Here is a 13626-nt window from a genome sequence, read left to right as displayed (position 1 = left end):
CAACTGAAAGACAATGCAGTAACTCATTAACTCATTATAATGCAATAAAATGAATTGTTCCCCTCATTCATTATTAAGTACAGCTGTTTTCTAATTTCCTTGATCTTTGGTCAGCTCCAGAAGGTTTTCATTTGAGAGTGTTTATTATAAATTGTTATTTCATCATCTTATTATTACTGCTAAGCAGCATGACTCCTGAGAGGCACTAAACAACTGTCAGAAGTGGGATTTGAACCCACGCCTCCATGGGAGACTGCGACCTGAACGCAGCGCCTTAGACCGCTCGGCCATCCTGACTACAGCACAGTACCTGGGTATCGGGTTAAAGAGTATGGGGTAAAAGTAGAAATAGGCACAGCAACGCAATCACCACAGAGACCAGTAAATGTATGCACGATACCGACTTGCACTTTCAATAGTCATTTGTTTTTATCAATGAAAAACTCCAGTCATTGATTTAACCTCAATATGGCCTTCAATGGAAAAGAGTAGTAAATCGTCATTGAATGAACGCTAAACTGGCCTCAGAATATGGCCATTCTGATATAAATGATAAAATTCCTCAGATAAGACCGAAAAAGTGTCTGTAAATATCAGCAATCATCAGGGTAAGAGTGACAACAGGTCCACATGGGGGAAATCTTAACAAATGGCTTAATGGGTATTTTCAACGCAATCGTGTTATTATTTATTTTTAGGGTTTAACAAGGCAGCTCACCTGTGACCTGTGGCTTGACTTTAGATGTGGCCAGTTCGATTACCCTGCAGACTTTAAGAGTGTCTTCAGAATATGGCCATTTTGACATGAATTTAAAAATGCCTCAGATAGGACCAAAAAAGTGTCTGGAGCTATCCGTCAGGGTAAGAGTGACAACAGGTTTCCACATGTCAAAATGGGGGAAATCTTAGAAAATGGCTTAATGGTTATTCATGAGAATCGTGAGAATCGTGAGTGTATCATGGGATCTCACCTGAAATCTGTGGCTTGACTACAAACCTGTAACCTATGCTACTGTGGCCTATAGAGCTAGAAGGATGGATAACCAGGTGTGTAAAGGTGTGAGGTGGGATCCTATCCCAAATGGACAACTAATCCCTATGTACTTGTGGAGATCTGAGAGGATATGATTGGTATAAGAAACACGACTAAACTTCAACCTCCGGAGGGGTCAAGAAAATTCAATTTCGTTGTCGGCAGGATTCGAACCTGCGCAGGAAGATCCTAATGGATTTCTAGTCCATCGCCTTAACCACTCGGCCACGACAACAGTCTTGTCAGCAGTGAATGGGCCACCAGGCATAGCCTACAGAAAGTGATAATTTTACAACTGAAAGACAATGCAGTAACTCATTAACTCATTATAATGCAATAAAATGAATTGTTCCCCTCATTCATTATTAAGTACAGCTGTTTTCTAATTTCCTTGATCTTTGGTCAGCTCCAGAAGGTTTTCATTTGAGAGTGTTTATTATAAATTGTTATTTCATCATCTTATTATTACTGCTAAGCAGCATGACTCCTGAGAGGCACTAAACAACTGTCAGAAGTGGGATTTGAACCCACGCCTCCATGGGAGACTGCGACCTGAACGCAGCGCCTTAGACCGCTCGGCCATCCTGACTACAGCACAGTACCTGGGTATCGGGTTAAAGAGTATGGGGTAAAAGTAGAAATAGGCACAGCAACGCAATCACCACAGAGACCAGTAAATGTATGCACGATACCGACTTGCACTTTCAATAGTCATTTGTTTTTATCAATGAAAAACTCCAGTCATTGATTTAACCTCAATATGGCCTTCAATGGAAAAGAGTAGTAAATCGTCATTGAATGAACGCTAAACTGGCCTCAGAATATGGCCATTCTGATATAAATGATAAAATTCCTCAGATAAGACCGAAAAAGTGTCTGTAAATATCAGCAATCATCAGGGTAAGAGTGACAACAGGTCCACATGGGGGAAATCTTAACAAATGGCTTAATGGGTATTTTCAACGCAATCGTGTTATTATTTATTTTTAGGGTTTAACAAGGCAGCTCACCTGTGACCTGTGGCTTGACTTTAGATGTGGCCAGTTCGATTACCCTGCAGACTTTAAGAGTGTCTTCAGAATATGGCCATTTTGACATGAATTTAAAAATGCCTCAGATAGGACCAAAAAAGTGTCTGGAGCTATCCGTCAGGGTAAGAGTGACAACAGGTTTCCACATGTCAAAATGGGGGAAATCTTAGAAAATGGCTTAATGGTTATTCATGAGAATCGTGAGAATCGTGAGTGTATCATGGGATCTCACCTGAAATCTGTGGCTTGACTACAAACCTGTAACCTATGCTACTGTGGCCTATAGAGCTAGAAGGATGGATAACCAGGTGTGTAAAGGTGTGAGGTGGGATCCTATCCCAAATGGACAACTAATCCCTATGTACTTGTGGAGATCTGAGAGGATATGATTGGTATAAGAAACACGACTAAACTTCAACCTCCGGAGGGGTCAAGAAAATTCAATTTCGTTGTCGGCAGGATTCGAACCTGCGCAGGAAGATCCTAATGGATTTCTAGTCCATCGCCTTAACCACTCGGCCACGACAACAGTCTTGTCAGCAGTGAATGGGCCACCAGGCATAGCCTACAGAAAGTGATAATTTTACAACTGAAAGACAATGCAGTAACTCATTAACTCATTATAATGCAATAAAATGAATTGTTCCCCTCATTCATTATTAAGTACAGCTGTTTTCTAATTTCCTTGATCTTTGGTCAGCTCCAGAAGGTTTTCATTTGAGAGTGTTTATTATAAATTGTTATTTCATCATCTTATTATTACTGCTAAGCAGCATGACTCCTGAGAGGCACTAAACAACTGTCAGAAGTGGGATTTGAACCCACGCCTCCATGGGAGACTGCGACCTGAACGCAGCGCCTTAGACCGCTCGGCCATCCTGACTACAGCACAGTACCTGGGTATCGGGTTAAAGAGTATGGGGTAAAAGTAGAAATAGGCACAGCAACGCAATCACCACAGAGACCAGTAAATGTATGCACGATACCGACTTGCACTTTCAATAGTCATTTGTTTTTATCAATGAAAAACTCCAGTCATTGATTTAACCTCAATATGGCCTTCAATGGAAAAGAGTAGTAAATCGTCATTGAATGAACGCTAAACTGGCCTCAGAATATGGCCATTCTGATATAAATGATAAAATTCCTCAGATAAGACCGAAAAAGTGTCTGTAAATATCAGCAATCATCAGGGTAAGAGTGACAACAGGTCCACATGGGGGAAATCTTAACAAATGGCTTAATGGGTATTTTCAACGCAATCGTGTTATTATTTATTTTTAGGGTTTAACAAGGCAGCTCACCTGTGACCTGTGGCTTGACTTTAGATGTGGCCAGTTCGATTACCCTGCAGACTTTAAGAGTGTCTTCAGAATATGGCCATTTTGACATGAATTTAAAAATGCCTCAGATAGGACCAAAAAAGTGTCTGGAGCTATCCGTCAGGGTAAGAGTGACAACAGGTTTCCACATGTCAAAATGGGGGAAATCTTAGAAAATGGCTTAATGGTTATTCATGAGAATCGTGAGAATCGTGAGTGTATCATGGGATCTCACCTGAAATCTGTGGCTTGACTACAAACCTGTAACCTATGCTACTGTGGCCTATAGAGCTAGAAGGATGGATAACCAGGTGTGTAAAGGTGTGAGGTGGGATCCTATCCCAAATGGACAACTAATCCCTATGTACTTGTGGAGATCTGAGAGGATATGATTGGTATAAGAAACACGACTCAACTTCAACCTCCGGAGGGGTCAAGAAAATTCAATTTCGTTGTCGGCAGGATTCGAACCTGCGCAGGAAGATCCTAATGGATTTCTAGTCCATCGCCTTAACCACTCGGCCACGACAACAGTCTTGTCAGCAGTGAATGGGCCACCAGGCATAGCCTACAGAAAGTGATAATTTTACAACTGAAAGACAATGCAGTAACTCATTAACTCATTATAATGCAATAAAATGAATTGTTCCCCTCATTCATTATTAAGTACAGCTGTTTTCTAATTTCCTTGATCTTTGGTCAGCTCCAGAAGGTTTTCATTTGAGAGTGTTTATTATAAATTGTTATTTCATCATCTTATTATTACTGCTAAGCAGCATGACTCCTGAGAGGCACTAAACAACTGTCAGAAGTGGGATTTGAACCCACGCCTCCATGGGAGACTGCGACCTGAACGCAGCGCCTTAGACCGCTCGGCCATCCTGACTACAGCACAGTACCTGGGTATCGGGTTAAAGAGTATGGGGTAAAAGTAGAAATAGGCACAGCAACGCAATCACCACAGAGACCAGTAAATGTATGCACGATACCGACTTGCACTTTCAATAGTCATTTGTTTTTATCAATGAAAAACTCCAGTCATTGATTTAACCTCAATATGGCCTTCAATGGAAAAGAGTAGTAAATCGTCATTGAATGAACGCTAAACTGGCCTCAGAATATGGCCATTCTGATATAAATGATAAAATTCCTCAGATAAGACCGAAAAAGTGTCTGTAAATATCAGCAATCATCAGGGTAAGAGTGACAACAGGTCCACATGGGGGAAATCTTAACAAATGGCTTAATGGGTATTTTCAACGCAATCGTGTTATTATTTATTTTTAGGGTTTAACAAGGCAGCTCACCTGTGACCTGTGGCTTGACTTTAGATGTGGCCAGTTCGATTACCCTGCAGACTTTAAGAGTGTCTTCAGAATATGGCCATTTTGACATGAATTTAAAAATGCCTCAGATAGGACCAAAAAAGTGTCTGGAGCTATCCGTCAGGGTAAGAGTGACAACAGGTTTCCACATGTCAAAATGGGGGAAATCTTAGAAAATGGCTTAATGGTTATTCATGAGAATCGTGAGAATCGTGAGTGTATCATGGGATCTCACCTGAAATCTGTGGCTTGACTACAAACCTGTAACCTATGCTACTGTGGCCTATAGAGCTAGAAGGATGGATAACCAGGTGTGTAAAGGTGTGAGGTGGGATCCTATCCCAAATGGACAACTAATCCCTATGTACTTGTGGAGATCTGAGAGGATATGATTGGTATAAGAAACACGACTAAACTTCAACCTCCGGAGGGGTCAAGAAAATTCAATTTCGTTGTCGGCAGGATTCGAACCTGCGCAGGAAGATCCTAATGGATTTCTAGTCCATCGCCTTAACCACTCGGCCACGACAACAGTCTTGTCAGCAGTGAATGGGCCACCAGGCATAGCCTACAGAAAGTGATAATTTTACAACTGAAAGACAATGCAGTAACTCATTAACTCATTATAATGCAATAAAATGAATTGTTCCCCTCATTCATTATTAAGTACAGCTGTTTTCTAATTTCCTTGATCTTTGGTCAGCTCCAGAAGGTTTTCATTTGAGAGTGTTTATTATAAATTGTTATTTCATCATCTTATTATTACTGCTAAGCAGCATGACTCCTGAGAGGCACTAAACAACTGTCAGAAGTGGGATTTGAACCCACGCCTCCATGGGAGACTGCGACCTGAACGCAGCGCCTTAGACCGCTCGGCCATCCTGACTACAGCACAGTACCTGGGTATCGGGTTAAAGAGTATGGGGTAAAAGTAGAAATAGGCACAGCAACGCAATCACCACAGAGACCAGTAAATGTATGCACGATACCGACTTGCACTTTCAATAGTCATTTGTTTTTATCAATGAAAAACTCCAGTCATTGATTTAACCTCAATATGGCCTTCAATGGAAAAGAGTAGTAAATCGTCATTGAATGAACGCTAAACTGGCCTCAGAATATGGCCATTCTGATATAAATGATAAAATTCCTCAGATAAGACCGAAAAAGTGTCTGTAAATATCAGCAATCATCAGGGTAAGAGTGACAACAGGTCCACATGGGGGAAATCTTAACAAATGGCTTAATGGGTATTTTCAACGCAATCGTGTTATTATTTATTTTTAGGGTTTAACAAGGCAGCTCACCTGTGACCTGTGGCTTGACTTTAGATGTGGCCAGTTCGATTACCCTGCAGACTTTAAGAGTGTCTTCAGAATATGGCCATTTTGACATGAATTTAAAAATGCCTCAGATAGGACCAAAAAAGTGTCTGGAGCTATCCGTCAGGGTAAGAGTGACAACAGGTTTCCACATGTCAAAATGGGGGAAATCTTAGAAAATGGCTTAATGGTTATTCATGAGAATCGTGAGAATCGTGAGTGTATCATGGGATCTCACCTGAAATCTGTGGCTTGACTACAAACCTGTAACCTATGCTACTGTGGCCTATAGAGCTAGAAGGATGGATAACCAGGTGTGTAAAGGTGTGAGGTGGGATCCTATCCCAAATGGACAACTAATCCCTATGTACTTGTGGAGATCTGAGAGGATATGATTGGTATAAGAAACACGACTAAACTTCAACCTCCGGAGGGGTCAAGAAAATTCAATTTCGTTGTCGGCAGGATTCGAACCTGCGCAGGAAGATCCTAATGGATTTCTAGTCCATCGCCTTAACCACTCGGCCACGACAACAGTCTTGTCAGCAGTGAATGGGCCACCAGGCATAGCCTACAGAAAGTGATAATTTTACAACTGAAAGACAATGCAGTAACTCATTAACTCATTATAATGCAATAAAATGAATTGTTCCCCTCATTCATTATTAAGTACAGCTGTTTTCTAATTTCCTTGATCTTTGGTCAGCTCCAGAAGGTTTTCATTTGAGAGTGTTTATTATAAATTGTTATTTCATCATCTTATTATTACTGCTAAGCAGCATGACTCCTGAGAGGCACTAAACAACTGTCAGAAGTGGGATTTGAACCCACGCCTCCATGGGAGACTGCGACCTGAACGCAGCGCCTTAGACCGCTCGGCCATCCTGACTACAGCACAGTACCTGGGTATCGGGTTAAAGAGTATGGGGTAAAAGTAGAAATAGGCACAGCAACGCAATCACCACAGAGACCAGTAAATGTATGCACGATACCGACTTGCACTTTCAATAGTCATTTGTTTTTATCAATGAAAAACTCCAGTCATTGATTTAACCTCAATATGGCCTTCAATGGAAAAGAGTAGTAAATCGTCATTGAATGAACGCTAAACTGGCCTCAGAATATGGCCATTCTGATATAAATGATAAAATTCCTCAGATAAGACCGAAAAAGTGTCTGTAAATATCAGCAATCATCAGGGTAAGAGTGACAACAGGTCCACATGGGGGAAATCTTAACAAATGGCTTAATGGGTATTTTCAACGCAATCGTGTTATTATTTATTTTTAGGGTTTAACAAGGCAGCTCACCTGTGACCTGTGGCTTGACTTTAGATGTGGCCAGTTCGATTACCCTGCAGACTTTAAGAGTGTCTTCAGAATATGGCCATTTTGACATGAATTTAAAAATGCCTCAGATAGGACCAAAAAAGTGTCTGGAGCTATCCGTCAGGGTAAGAGTGACAACAGGTTTCCACATGTCAAAATGGGGGAAATCTTAGAAAATGGCTTAATGGTTATTCATGAGAATCGTGAGAATCGTGAGTGTATCATGGGATCTCACCTGAAATCTGTGGCTTGACTACAAACCTGTAACCTATGCTACTGTGGCCTATAGAGCTAGAAGGATGGATAACCAGGTGTGTAAAGGTGTGAGGTGGGATCCTATCCCAAATGGACAACTAATCCCTATGTACTTGTGGAGATCTGAGAGGATATGATTGGTATAAGAAACACGACTAAACTTCAACCTCCGGAGGGGTCAAGAAAATTCAATTTCGTTGTCGGCAGGATTCGAACCTGCGCAGGAAGATCCTAATGGATTTCTAGTCCATCGCCTTAACCACTCGGCCACGACAACAGTCTTGTCAGCAGTGAATGGGCCACCAGGCATAGCCTACAGAAAGTGATAATTTTACAACTGAAAGACAATGCAGTAACTCATTAACTCATTATAATGCAATAAAATGAATTGTTCCCCTCATTCATTATTAAGTACAGCTGTTTTCTAATTTCCTTGATCTTTGGTCAGCTCCAGAAGGTTTTCATTTGAGAGTGTTTATTATAAATTGTTATTTCATCATCTTATTATTACTGCTAAGCAGCATGACTCCTGAGAGGCACTAAACAACTGTCAGAAGTGGGATTTGAACCCACGCCTCCATGGGAGACTGCGACCTGAACGCAGCGCCTTAGACCGCTCGGCCATCCTGACTACAGCACAGTACCTGGGTATCGGGTTAAAGAGTATGGGGTAAAAGTAGAAATAGGCACAGCAACGCAATCACCACAGAGACCAGTAAATGTATGCACGATACCGACTTGCACTTTCAATAGTCATTTGTTTTTATCAATGAAAAACTCCAGTCATTGATTTAACCTCAATATGGCCTTCAATGGAAAAGAGTAGTAAATCGTCATTGAATGAACGCTAAACTGGCCTCAGAATATGGCCATTCTGATATAAATGATAAAATGCCTCAGATAGGACCAAAAAAGTGTCTGGAGCTATCCGTCAGGGTAAGAGTGACAACAGGTCCACATGTCAAAATGGGGGAAATCTTAGAAAATGGCTTCATGGTTATTCATGAGAATCGTGTTGTTGTATTGTTGAGTGTATCATGGGATCTCACCTGAAATCTGTGGCTTGACTACAAACCTGTAACCTATGCTACTGTGGCCTATAGAGCTAGAAGGATGGATAACCAGGTGTGTAAAGGTGTGAGGTGGGATCCTATCCCAAATGGACAACTAATCCCTATGTACTTGTGGAGATCTGAGAGGATATGATTGGTATAAGAAACACGACTAAACTTCAACCTCCGGAGGGGTCAAGAAAATTCAATTTCGTTGTCGGCAGGATTCGAACCTGCGCAGGAAGATCCTAATGGATTTCTAGTCCATCGCCTTAACCACTCGGCCACGACAACAGTCTTGTCAGCAGTGAATGGGCCACCAGGCATAGCCTACAGAAAGTGATAATTTTACAACTGAAAGACAATGCAGTAACTCATTAACTCATTATAATGCAATAAAATGAATTGTTCCCCTCATTCATTATTAAGTACAGCTGTTTTCTAATTTCCTTGATCTTTGGTCAGCTCCAGAAGGTTTTCATTTGAGAGTGTTTATTATAAATTGTTATTTCATCATCTTATTATTACTGCTAAGCAGCATGACTCCTGAGAGGCACTAAACAACTGTCAGAAGTGGGATTTGAACCCACGCCTCCATGGGAGACTGCGACCTGAACGCAGCGCCTTAGACCGCTCGGCCATCCTGACTACAGCACAGTACCTGGGTATCGGGTTAAAGAGTATGGGGTAAAAGTAGAAATAGGCACAGCAACGCAATCACCACAGAGACCAGTAAATGTATGCACGATACCGACTTGCACTTTCAATAGTCATTTGTTTTTATCAATGAAAAACTCCAGTCATTGATTTAACCTCAATATGGCCTTCAATGGAAAAGAGTAGTAAATCGTCATTGAATGAACGCTAAACTGGCCTCAGAATATGGCCATTCTGATATAAATGATAAAATGCCTCAGATAGGACCAAAAAAGTGTCTGGAGCTATCCGTCAGGGTAAGAGTGACAACAGGTCCACATGTCAAAATGGGGGAAATCTTAGAAAATGGCTTCATGGTTATTCATGAGAATCGTGTTGTTGTATTGTTGAGTGTATCATGGGATCTCACCTGAAATCTGTGGCTTGACTACAAACCTGTAACCTATGCTACTGTGGCCTATAGAGCTAGAAGGATGGATAACCAGGTGTGTAAAGGTGTGAGGTGGGATCCTATCCCAAATGGACAACTAATCCCTATGTACTTGTGGAGATCTGAGAGGATATGATTGGTATAAGAAACACGACTAAACTTCAACCTCCGGAGGGGTCAAGAAAATTCAATTTCGTTGTCGGCAGGATTCGAACCTGCGCAGGAAGATCCTAATGGATTTCTAGTCCATCGCCTTAACCACTCGGCCACGACAACAGTCTTGTCAGCAGTGAATGGGCCACCAGGCATAGCCTACAGAAAGTGATAATTTTACAACTGAAAGACAATGCAGTAACTCATTAACTCATTATAATGCAATAAAATGAATTGTTCCCCTCATTCATTATTAAGTACAGCTGTTTTCTAATTTCCTTGATCTTTGGTCAGCTCCAGAAGGTTTTCATTTGAGAGTGTTTATTATAAATTGTTATTTCATCATCTTATTATTACTGCTAAGCAGCATGACTCCTGAGAGGCACTAAACAACTGTCAGAAGTGGGATTTGAACCCACGCCTCCATGGGAGACTGCGACCTGAACGCAGCGCCTTAGACCGCTCGGCCATCCTGACTACAGCACAGTACCTGGGTATCGGGTTAAAGAGTATGGGGTAAAAGTAGAAATAGGCACAGCAACGCAATCACCACAGAGACCAGTAAATGTATGCACGATACCGACTTGCACTTTCAATAGTCATTTGTTTTTATCAATGAAAAACTCCAGTCATTGATTTAACCTCAATATGGCCTTCAATGGAAAAGAGTAGTAAATCGTCATTGAATGAACGCTAAACTGGCCTCAGAATATGGCCATTCTGATATAAATGATAAAATGCCTCAGATAGGACCAAAAAAGTGTCTGGAGCTATCCGTCAGGGTAAGAGTGACAACAGGTCCACATGTCAAAATGGGGGAAATCTTAGAAAATGGCTTCATGGTTATTCATGAGAATCGTGTTGTTGTATTGTTGAGTGTATCATGGGATCTCACCTGAAATCTGTGGCTTGACTACAAACCTGTAACCTATGCTACTGTGGCCTATAGAGCTAGAAGGATGGATAACCAGGTGTGTAAAGGTGTGAGGTGGGATCCTATCCCAAATGGACAACTAATCCCTATGTACTTGTGGAGATCTGAGAGGATATGATTGGTATAAGAAACACGACTAAACTTCAACCTCCGGAGGGGTCAAGAAAATTCAATTTCGTTGTCGGCAGGATTCGAACCTGCGCAGGAAGATCCTAATGGATTTCTAGTCCATCGCCTTAACCACTCGGCCACGACAACAGTCTTGTCAGCAGTGAATGGGCCACCAGGCATAGCCTACAGAAAGTGATAATTTTACAACTGAAAGACAATGCAGTAACTCATTAACTCATTATAATGCAATAAAATGAATTGTTCCCCTCATTCATTATTAAGTACAGCTGTTTTCTAATTTCCTTGATCTTTGGTCAGCTCCAGAAGGTTTTCATTTGAGAGTGTTTATTATAAATTGTTATTTCATCATCTTATTATTACTGCTAAGCAGCATGACTCCTGAGAGGCACTAAACAACTGTCAGAAGTGGGATTTGAACCCACGCCTCCATGGGAGACTGCGACCTGAACGCAGCGCCTTAGACCGCTCGGCCATCCTGACTACAGCACAGTACCTGGGTATCGGGTTAAAGAGTATGGGGTAAAAGTAGAAATAGGCACAGCAACGCAATCACCACAGAGACCAGTAAATGTATGCACGATACCGACTTGCACTTTCAATAGTCATTTGTTTTTATCAATGAAAAACTCCAGTCATTGATTTAACCTCAATATGGCCTTCAATGGAAAAGAGTAGTAAATCGTCATTGAATGAACGCTAAACTGGCCTCAGAATATGGCCATTCTGATATAAATGATAAAATGCCTCAGATAGGACCAAAAAGTGTCTGGAGCTATCCGTCAGGGTAAGAGTGACAACAGGTCCACATGTCAAAATGGGGGAAATCTTAGAAAATGGCTTCATGGTTATTCATGAGAATCGTGTTGTTGTATTGTTGAGTGTATCATGGGATCTCACCTGAAATCTGTGGCTTGACTACAAACCTGTAACCTATGCTACTGTGGCCTATAGAGCTAGAAGGATGGATAACCAGGTGTGTAAAGGTGTGAGGTGGGATCCTATCCCAAATGGACAACTAATCCCTATGTACTTGTGGAGATCTGAGAGGATATGATTGGTATAAGAAACACGACTAAACTTCAACCTCCGGAGGGGTCAAGAAAATTCAATTTCGTTGTCGGCAGGATTCGAACCTGCGCAGGAAGATCCTAATGGATTTCTAGTCCATCGCCTTAACCACTCGGCCACGACAACAGTCTTGTCAGCAGTGAATGGGCCACCAGGCATAGCCTACAGAAAGTGATAATTTTACAACTGAAAGACAATGCAGTAACTCATTAACTCATTATAATGCAATAAATGAATTGTTCCCCTCATTCATTATTAAGTACAGCTGTTTTCTAATTTCCTTGATCTTTGGTCAGCTCCAGAAGGTTTTCATTTGAGAGTGTTTATTATAAATTGTTATTTCATCATCTTATTATTACTGCTAAGCAGCATGACTCCTGAGAGGCACTAAAAAAACTGTCAGAAGTGGGATTTGAACCACGCCTCCATGGGAGACTGCGACCTGAACGCAGCGCCTTAGACCGCTCGGCCATCCTGACTACAGCACAGTACCTGGGTATCGGGTTAAAGAGTATGGGGTAAAAGTAGAAATAGGCACAGCAACGCAATCACCACAGAGACCAGTAAATGTATGCACGATACCGACTTGCACTTTCAATAGTCATTTGTTTTTATCAATGAAAAACTCCAGTCATTGATTTAACCTCAATATGGCCTTCAATGGAAAAGAGTAGTAAATCGTCATTGAATGAACGCTAAACTGGCCTCAGAAAATGGCCATTCTGAATATAAATGATAAAATGCCTCAGATAGGACCAAAAAAGTGTCTGGAGCTATCCGTTCAGGGTAAGAGTGACAACAGGTCACATGTCAAAATGGGGGAAATCTTAGAAAATGGCTTCATGGTTATTCATGAGAATCGTGTTGTTGTATTGTTGAGTGTATCATGGGATCTCACCTGAATCTGTGGCTTGACTACAAACCTGTAACCTATGCTACTGTGGCCCGTATAGAGCTAGAAGGATGGATAACCAGTGTGTAAAGGTGTGAGGTGGGATCCTATCCCCAAAATGGACAACTAATCCCGATGTCACTCTGTGGAGATCTGAGACGGGATATGATGGTATAAATAACACGACTAACTTCAACCTCCGGAGGGTCAGAAAATTCATTTCGTTGTCGGCAGGATTCGAACCTGCGCAGGAAGATCCTAATGGATTTCTAGTCCATCGCCTTAACCACTCGGCCACGACAACAGTCTTGTCAGCAGTGATGGGCCCACCAGGCATAGCCTACAGAAAGTGATCTTTTACAACTGAAAGACAATGCAGTAACTCATTAACTCATTATAATGAATAAAATTAATTGTTCCCCTCATTCATTATTAAGTACGCTGTTTTCTAATTTCCTTGATCTTTGGTCAGCTCCAGAAGGTTTCATTTGAGAGTGTTTTCTTATAAATTGTTATTTCTCACTTATTATTACTGCTAACCGCATGACTCTGGAGGCACAAACACTGTCAGAAGTGGGATTTGAACCCACGCCTCCATGGGAGACTGCGACCTGAACGCAGCTCCTTAGACCCGCTCGGCCATCCTGACTCCAGCACAGTACCTGGGTATCGGGTTAAAGAGTATGGGTAAA

The 13626-nt window shown here is 41.5% G+C and overlaps 23 non-coding genes across 23 annotated transcripts; all 23 read right to left on the bottom strand.

The window, feature by feature from the left end:
• Nucleotides 1-214: 214 nt before the first annotated feature.
• Nucleotides 215-297, bottom strand: trnal-cag (transfer RNA leucine (anticodon CAG)). The gene has a single exon. It is a non-coding gene; the product is annotated as a tRNA-Leu (tRNA).
• An 889-nt stretch (nt 298-1186) lies between these two features.
• On the bottom strand, nt 1187-1268 carry trnas-aga (transfer RNA serine (anticodon AGA)). The gene has a single exon. It is a non-coding gene; the product is annotated as a tRNA-Ser (tRNA).
• Nucleotides 1269-1539: 271 nt separating this feature from the next.
• trnal-cag (transfer RNA leucine (anticodon CAG)) lies at nt 1540-1622 on the bottom strand. The gene has a single exon. It is a non-coding gene; the product is annotated as a tRNA-Leu (tRNA).
• Nucleotides 1623-2511: 889 nt separating this feature from the next.
• trnas-aga (transfer RNA serine (anticodon AGA)) lies at nt 2512-2593 on the bottom strand. Its single transcript has one exon. It is a non-coding gene; the product is annotated as a tRNA-Ser (tRNA).
• Nucleotides 2594-2864: 271 nt separating this feature from the next.
• Nucleotides 2865-2947, bottom strand: trnal-cag (transfer RNA leucine (anticodon CAG)). The gene has a single exon. It is a non-coding gene; the product is annotated as a tRNA-Leu (tRNA).
• Nucleotides 2948-3836: 889 nt separating this feature from the next.
• On the bottom strand, nt 3837-3918 carry trnas-aga (transfer RNA serine (anticodon AGA)). Its single transcript has one exon. It is a non-coding gene; the product is annotated as a tRNA-Ser (tRNA).
• A 271-nt stretch (nt 3919-4189) lies between these two features.
• Nucleotides 4190-4272, bottom strand: trnal-cag (transfer RNA leucine (anticodon CAG)). Its single transcript has one exon. It is a non-coding gene; the product is annotated as a tRNA-Leu (tRNA).
• An 889-nt stretch (nt 4273-5161) lies between these two features.
• trnas-aga (transfer RNA serine (anticodon AGA)) lies at nt 5162-5243 on the bottom strand. Its single transcript has one exon. It is a non-coding gene; the product is annotated as a tRNA-Ser (tRNA).
• A 271-nt stretch (nt 5244-5514) lies between these two features.
• On the bottom strand, nt 5515-5597 carry trnal-cag (transfer RNA leucine (anticodon CAG)). Its single transcript has one exon. It is a non-coding gene; the product is annotated as a tRNA-Leu (tRNA).
• Nucleotides 5598-6486: 889 nt separating this feature from the next.
• Nucleotides 6487-6568, bottom strand: trnas-aga (transfer RNA serine (anticodon AGA)). Its single transcript has one exon. It is a non-coding gene; the product is annotated as a tRNA-Ser (tRNA).
• A 271-nt stretch (nt 6569-6839) lies between these two features.
• Nucleotides 6840-6922, bottom strand: trnal-cag (transfer RNA leucine (anticodon CAG)). The gene has a single exon. It is a non-coding gene; the product is annotated as a tRNA-Leu (tRNA).
• Nucleotides 6923-7811: 889 nt separating this feature from the next.
• trnas-aga (transfer RNA serine (anticodon AGA)) lies at nt 7812-7893 on the bottom strand. The gene has a single exon. It is a non-coding gene; the product is annotated as a tRNA-Ser (tRNA).
• A 271-nt stretch (nt 7894-8164) lies between these two features.
• On the bottom strand, nt 8165-8247 carry trnal-cag (transfer RNA leucine (anticodon CAG)). The gene has a single exon. It is a non-coding gene; the product is annotated as a tRNA-Leu (tRNA).
• A 633-nt stretch (nt 8248-8880) lies between these two features.
• On the bottom strand, nt 8881-8962 carry trnas-aga (transfer RNA serine (anticodon AGA)). The gene has a single exon. It is a non-coding gene; the product is annotated as a tRNA-Ser (tRNA).
• Nucleotides 8963-9233: 271 nt separating this feature from the next.
• trnal-cag (transfer RNA leucine (anticodon CAG)) lies at nt 9234-9316 on the bottom strand. The gene has a single exon. It is a non-coding gene; the product is annotated as a tRNA-Leu (tRNA).
• A 633-nt stretch (nt 9317-9949) lies between these two features.
• On the bottom strand, nt 9950-10031 carry trnas-aga (transfer RNA serine (anticodon AGA)). Its single transcript has one exon. It is a non-coding gene; the product is annotated as a tRNA-Ser (tRNA).
• A 271-nt stretch (nt 10032-10302) lies between these two features.
• On the bottom strand, nt 10303-10385 carry trnal-cag (transfer RNA leucine (anticodon CAG)). The gene has a single exon. It is a non-coding gene; the product is annotated as a tRNA-Leu (tRNA).
• A 633-nt stretch (nt 10386-11018) lies between these two features.
• Nucleotides 11019-11100, bottom strand: trnas-aga (transfer RNA serine (anticodon AGA)). The gene has a single exon. It is a non-coding gene; the product is annotated as a tRNA-Ser (tRNA).
• A 271-nt stretch (nt 11101-11371) lies between these two features.
• On the bottom strand, nt 11372-11454 carry trnal-cag (transfer RNA leucine (anticodon CAG)). The gene has a single exon. It is a non-coding gene; the product is annotated as a tRNA-Leu (tRNA).
• A 632-nt stretch (nt 11455-12086) lies between these two features.
• On the bottom strand, nt 12087-12168 carry trnas-aga (transfer RNA serine (anticodon AGA)). The gene has a single exon. It is a non-coding gene; the product is annotated as a tRNA-Ser (tRNA).
• A 271-nt stretch (nt 12169-12439) lies between these two features.
• Nucleotides 12440-12521, bottom strand: trnal-cag (transfer RNA leucine (anticodon CAG)). The gene has a single exon. It is a non-coding gene; the product is annotated as a tRNA-Leu (tRNA).
• A 635-nt stretch (nt 12522-13156) lies between these two features.
• Nucleotides 13157-13238, bottom strand: trnas-aga (transfer RNA serine (anticodon AGA)). The gene has a single exon. It is a non-coding gene; the product is annotated as a tRNA-Ser (tRNA).
• A 261-nt stretch (nt 13239-13499) lies between these two features.
• trnal-cag (transfer RNA leucine (anticodon CAG)) lies at nt 13500-13583 on the bottom strand. The gene has a single exon. It is a non-coding gene; the product is annotated as a tRNA-Leu (tRNA).
• Between the last annotated feature and the right edge of the window lie 43 nt (nt 13584-13626).

The sequence above is a fragment of the Oncorhynchus kisutch genome, unplaced genomic scaffold (assembly GCF_002021735.2).
Source record: "Oncorhynchus kisutch isolate 150728-3 unplaced genomic scaffold, Okis_V2 scaffold1671, whole genome shotgun sequence".
NCBI lineage: Eukaryota > Metazoa > Chordata > Actinopteri > Salmoniformes > Salmonidae > Oncorhynchus > Oncorhynchus kisutch.
This window is presented reverse-complemented; position numbering and strand designations above follow the sequence as displayed.